Source organism: Rutilus rutilus, assembly GCF_951802725.1.
Source record: "Rutilus rutilus genome assembly, chromosome: 5".
NCBI lineage: Eukaryota > Metazoa > Chordata > Actinopteri > Cypriniformes > Leuciscidae > Rutilus > Rutilus rutilus.
The window spans coordinates 12504925-12511980 of NC_140213.1; positions in this window are offsets into that span (position 1 = coordinate 12504925).

Sequence of the window (7056 nt, forward strand, 5' to 3'; positions counted from 1 at the left end):
ATTTTTTACATGGCAAACTATATATCTTTTTATTATTATTATTATTTACTAACATATAGTATGCTGTGTTTTTGTGGATATTTGGTTTTTTATATTTATGAAAAAAATCACTTAAATGATAATCTTAATTAAATCTAAATTGTTTTTGGACATTGCTCTGTGCGTTAGGGATAGAATACTGCCATCTGCAGGTTTGTGGAAAAACTTAGGAATTATAGTTAAAGAAAGAAAGAAAGTGCAATGACCACATATATCCAATAGCGGTCCATAGGGACCATAGGGATTCCACTTCATTTTTCTTGATGCTTCATCTTCTCCTCACAACTTTATGATATATATATGTATATATATATATATATATATATATATATATATATATATATATATATATATATATATATATATATATATATATATATATACACTCACCTAAAGGATTATTAGGAACACCTGTTCAATTTCTCATTAATGCAATTATCTAATCAACCAATCACATGGCAGTTGCTTCAATGCATTTAGGGGTGTGGTCCTGGTCAAGGCAATCTCCTGAACTCCAAACTGAATGTCAGAATGGGAAAGAAAGGTGATTTAAGCAATTTTGAGTGTGGCATGGTTGTTGGTGCCAGACGGGCCGGTCTGAGTATTTCACAATCTGCTCAGTTACTGGGATTTTCACGCACAACCATTTCTAGGGTTTACAAAGAATGGTGTGAAAAGGGAAAAACATCCAGTATGCAGCAGTCCTGTGGGCGAAAATGCCTTGTTGATGCTAGAGGTCAGAGGAGAATGGGCCGACTGATTCAAGCTGATAGAAGAGCAACTTTGACTGAAATAACCACTCGTTACAACCGAGGTATGCAGCAAAGCATTTGTGAAGCCACAACACACACAACCTTGAGGCGGATGGGCTACAACAGCAGAAGACCCCACCGGGTACCACTCATCTCCACTACAAATAGGAAAAAGAGGCTACAATTTGCACGAGCTCACCAAAATTGGACAGTTGAAGACTGGAAAAATGTTGCCTGGTCTGATGAGTCTCGATTTCTGTTGAGACATTCAGATGGTAGAGTCAGAATTTGGCGTAAACAGAATGAGAACATGGATCCATCATGCCTTGTTACCACTGTGCAGGCTGGTGGTGGTGGTGTAATGGTGTGGGGGATGTTTTCTTGGCACACTTTAGGCCCCTTAGTGCCAATTGGGCATCGTTTAAATGCCACAGCCTACCTGAGCATTGTTTCTGACCATGTCCATCCCTTTATGACCACCATGTACCCATCCTCTGATGGCTACTTCCAGCAGGATAATGCACCATGTCACAAAGCTCAACTCAAAATAGGTGTCATTTGAAAGCTTAGAGTCTGAAGTTTACAATGAATGTAGCCAATTTGATTAACTCCTAGCCAAGTATATACTGATGAAACACTCGCGTTGCGTTTTCGCCTATAACTTCATGAAGCATGCACAGATCATAATCCATCACTCAGATCTAAAGATATTCCTCATGGGGTTGTCACACATGAACCCGCACAGGCGCACACAGAGCCTTGTATATAGATGGAGCTATGATGTTGCGTTTTCACTCTTAACTCAATGAAGCATGCATACATTTTGGAAAATGGCACCTCATTATTTACAACAGATTGCTACAATTAAAACGAGGCCAAACTCATCATAATCCATCACTCAGATCTAATGATATTCCTCATGGATTTATAACACATGAACTTGCACAGGCGGACATCCAATGGAGTATATATGGAGTGATGCTTTGGTGTGACGTATTAGCTCATAACTCCATGAAACATGCATGAATTGTGGAAAGTCAATTTTCATTGACAGCAGAGTCTCACGATTACAAAGATCCCAAACACAGCATAATCCATTGCGTTGATCACGAGATATTCCTCAAGAAGTGATGCATCCTTAGCTAAAAAACATGTCTCTCATCTTTCCGGGATGTGTTTTCCAATGTTCCCGGAATCGTCCGTGCTTGTTTTCAAATGTGGAATAACACAAAATATGTATCATCTTAAAGCTTAGAATCTCAGCTTTTAATGAATCTAACCGCTTTGATAAACTCCTAACGAGCGCCGAGTAGGCCCTCTAAAATGGAGTGTACCACCCGTGGGCACCACCTAGCTGCGAAAAATATCATAATCATATTTTTCAAAACTACTGCCTTGATTAACACAAAATAGGTGTCATTTGAAAGCTTAGAGTCTGAAGTTTACAATGAATGTAGCCATTTTGATTAACTCCTAAGTAGTGCTGAGTTATTTGCTGATAAATAGTACCAAAAAATATTTTAAAGATGATGAAAAATAAATTCTATGTACTGCAATGCGTCAAAAACATCATACAGCTCATGAAACATTCACAGATCGTTAAAAATGGCACATCATTTTATACTGCATATTATTACAATTAAAATGAGCCCAAAATGAACATAATCTATTGTGTTGATTACAAGATATTCCTCATGGAGGAATATTTTTAAAAATGCCCATTAGGGGAGCGTCAAGGACTGAACAAAAAGGCTATCTTGCTTCCAAATGCTGTAACTTTTGATAACTTCAAAAGAAGTTAGACCAATCACCACAAATTTAACCCAGATGCAGCTCACATGTAGTGGGACTTCACCAAAAAAAAAAAATTTCTCCTACCTTATTTCCTTCCTGAGTTATTCCATGTCAAATAAGAAAGATATGCAAAAAAAAAAAAGTATATATATTTTGTCTTTTCTCAGCCGTTTCTCAGCATGGGAATTTCCAAATGTAATGTAATGTATATTTTCTAAAACTTTAAAAAGTTTTCTATCAAACGATACCTACAGTTTTGGAGTTATGAGTCTTTAGTTTTGTGTGTGTCACTCAGAAAAAAACAACTCTAAAATTGCTCTCTGTTGCAGTCACACACACAAAAATGCCCCTGAGATGAAGGTAACACTTTTTAAAAATGAAGGAAAAGTCCAGTGGGGTCAGCTGGACCCCAAACACTGATTAAGGTTTAAATGTTGTGTTTCGTCTAAGGGTATAACCATGATTGACTATAGGCATAGGGCTCCACTTAGGACAAGATAAGAGCAAGAGCAAGAGCATGAGTGAAGTACAGCCTTATACTGATTGGTAAACTGCACTGTGTTTTATACACGTCCATGCTGGACATTCATATTAAATTAGCATTATTTTCCTACGTTTTTACATCATGAAAATCTATATGGCTTTAGTTGTATGTATGACATAAATGACATAATATGATTAAAAATACATTAATATTATGCAATTTATGTGTTTTTTTTTTTTTGCAGCATATATGTCCCTTACAATATTCTGTTGGAACACATAAGGTGTTTTTAGCAAACCTTTTCCATATGGGCGTCTAAATGTTTTCTATTATCAACTTTTAATCACAAGTAGATGATTCACTAAATAAACATGATAAGCTCAATTTACACTTGCTGTGATTAAAAGCTGATAGAACCCCTTGAAACTATTAAAAGCTCCTTGAAGGGTCACTGGAGGTAAAAAAAAAAAAAAAAAAAAAAAAAAACATGGGTCTTGAGAAACGTCTTGATCATTTATGACCTGACATGTGAACACGATTACAGTGTAGATCAGATAGATCTATAAAGCCATAAAGGTAAAGATAAAAATGCAGGTGTGAGTTCTGAGTTGGTGTCGTCTTAGTGCTCTGTAATGATAACAATATGTGTGAATACCTTTTAACACTTCTACAGGTGCTAGAAACTGTTTTCAAGATAGAAACTATGGTTTCAAGATTTAAAAAAAAAAAAAAAGAAAAAAAAAAAAACATTTAGTCCCAATCATATACATCCAAACTGATTTGTCTTCCTTTCTTATGTGGAACACAAAAGGAAATGTTTTACATAATCTGCTCTTTTCTATACAACAAAAGAAAATTGTAACCACAGGCTGTCAAGCTAAAAAAAAAAAAAAAAAAAAAAGGCCTTATGGCTCATGAGCTTTATTTACATTTACAATTACATTCTTATAGACATGCTTTGTACATTTCTGAAATATGTTATACTTTGGCTTAATAACCTGGGATAAGAGAAATAGTTTTACATAGAATATTTTGTTTTCAAAGATTATTGGTGAGCAGACAAAATGTTCTCTTCATGCTGTCATCAATCCCAGCAATATCTAATGATATGTTGATTTATACTTTTAATTGCCCTCCAATCAGTGCAGAGATAACAGGAAGGGGATGAGCACAATATATTATGTAATGTTTCCTTAACAGGAGTGTGTGTGAAAAACACAGGTTAAGTCCACTAATGTCCATTTATTATCGAAATGTATTTCAAGGGTAAATGTGGATGGAGTTTTGTATTTAATCCAGTGTCTTGAGTTAATATGCTTCATGCTCTTGCAAATCTGCAGTATAAGAATTATTTCCTATGTGGTCGTCAGATGTACGGGTTGCACTGAATTTTACAGCACGTGTACTTACAATGTAGCCTACTTACCCAAGAAAGTACTGGGTAATCTAAGGTAACTGCATGGGTTAAGGTTTGATTTAGGGGTAGTTAATGCAATTACTCTAACATGTACATAGTATGTACATGGGGAACAGGACTGTAAATAAAGTTTGTGCACATTGGTATTATGCCTATTAACAGTCCAACATTTCTGCAAAATAATATTACGTTGCAATATTAATATGTCGTGCACGTTTCGCGACAGTTTCAAGGTGAAATGTCCAGTGACTGGCGCTAAAAGTGTGTTCAGTTTTATCCGGAACAGATGAATGTGAATCTGGCAACATTTTATTGCTATGGTTTTTGTACATATCACCGCAGTTCTTAATTTAACAGTCCAAGGAGTGGCGCTAAAAGGTTAAAGGGATACTCCACTTTTTTTGGAAATAGGCTCATTTTACAACTCCCCCAGAGTTAAACAGTTGAGTTTTATCATTTTGGAATCCATTCAGCCGATCTCCGGGTCTGGGGTCCCACTTTTAGCATAGCTTAGCATAATGAATTGAACCGGACAAGACCATTAGCATCTCTCTCAAAAAAATTAACAAAGAGTTTCGATATTTTTCCTATTTAAAACTTGACTCTTCTGTAGTTACATCGTGTACTAAGACCGATGGAAAATGTAAAGTTGCGATTTTCTAGGCTGATATGGCTAGGAACTATACTCTCATTCCTGTGTAATAATCAAGAATCTTTGCTGCAGTACCATGAGTCCAGCAGGCGTAATGATATGACGCAGCGCAGCAGCGCAGCAGATAATAGTCCGCAGCTTGGTAGCCTATTATCAGGCGGCATGCGCTGCGTCATATCATTACGCCTGCTTCACCCATGGTACTGCAGCAAAGTTTCTTGATTATTACGCAGGAAATAACGTATCTTTGATGGATGAACTTTTGGTCATCACATTAAAAATAACATTTAAATATGATAATATTTGAGTTTTGAAGTGCTGGAAAAAGATGTGTGACGTACTTGAAAGCATTTTACTATTCCTGCCAAACTTTCACAGACGCGCTGCGCAAAAACACTACGCGAACCAACTAGAGGTCCAGAGAGAAGGAAATGAATAGTGGAATAAAGTCGTTATTTTTGTTTGTTTTTGCGCACAAAAAGTATTCTCGTCGCTTGATATACTTAAGATTGAGCCACTGGAGTCACTTGGACTATATTAACGATCTCTTTAATAACTTTTCTGGGCCAGCAAGTTTCGGTCACATAGAAGCCTATGGAGGAGTGAAACATGGCTCAGATTTCATCAAAAATAGCTTAATTTCTGTTCCGAAGATGAACGAAGGTCTTACGCGGTTGGAACAACATGAGGGTGAGTAATTACTGACAGAATTTTAATTTTTGGGTGAACTAACCCTTTAACTTCGCAGTCCACTTACGGTCGAATTGGACGCACCTTCAGTCAATATGATGTGGAGAGCGCAGTTCATGGTTGCATAGCAACACCAGACGCCACGGGAGCGCAAGTGCTGGAAAGGAGGAGAAAGCGGCACAGCCGTGTGAAAGGCCCCTAAGATCTACGGGCGATACGCGCACATTTTAATGAAAATATTGAGCGCTATATCTGACATTTGGCCCAGCCCTACTTCTAGTATTACTGGGCATACTGTCCTAAGCAACGTGCTGTAGTAATCAAGCATTGTTTTAGGATTATCTGGTTGCATTGGGAAAATGCTCATTCTTTATTCTATCCAATTATTGCAACATGCTGTGTTAAAGTATGCTTGTGGCTAAAGCTTATCTAGATTATCGGTAACATACTTGTGCAAAACTCACAGTAGGCACAGTAGTACGTTCACCGCAGAGGTCTGTTATTCAACACGAACAACATCGTAGCTTGATGGTCCTGTGAAGGAGTGTGGAATCATGGGAGTTGTCATCTTCACCTCCACAAGCAATGGTATTCAGTACGATGGGAGCAGAAATAATTTTCATGAATGAGGAAGCACACTGTACTTCATTGCTTCCCTGCGCACTGCATATGACTCAGAGCTACAGGGTGTATGCTTCCCTGACCGGACTACACTAGTTTTTATACTAGTCCTATGGTTATATAACACGCTTGTTTTATCAGTTGTTGCTGCTAGTCGGAGCTAGTGGGGTATATGCTTCCCCTGCCAAACTACACTAGTTTTAGCAATAGTTAAAACGATTATACAACATGCTTGGTTGTATCAGATTTTGCTGCCACTAGGGGTGTAAGCTTCCTCCAATAGATCCCATACAACTGTTAAATTGGCTACAGCAACACGCTTGTTGCAATGTGTCCTTGGGATGATGCTTCCCCCATAAGATTGGATCAATAGTATTCAACATATGCCACTAACATCAGGATGTATTGACCATTCTATCAGCGTCATTCGTGTTGGGGTAGTGTGTAAAAAAACAAAACAAAAAAAAAAACATCCAGATTTATCCATGCTAGGCTGCATGTATGCAGAGGGAGTTCTTGCCCAGAACAGAACCATACCGCCAATCCTAACTGTATGCTAATTGTCAATCGTATTTGACAATAGTGGTCCTGACAGAAACGCAACTGC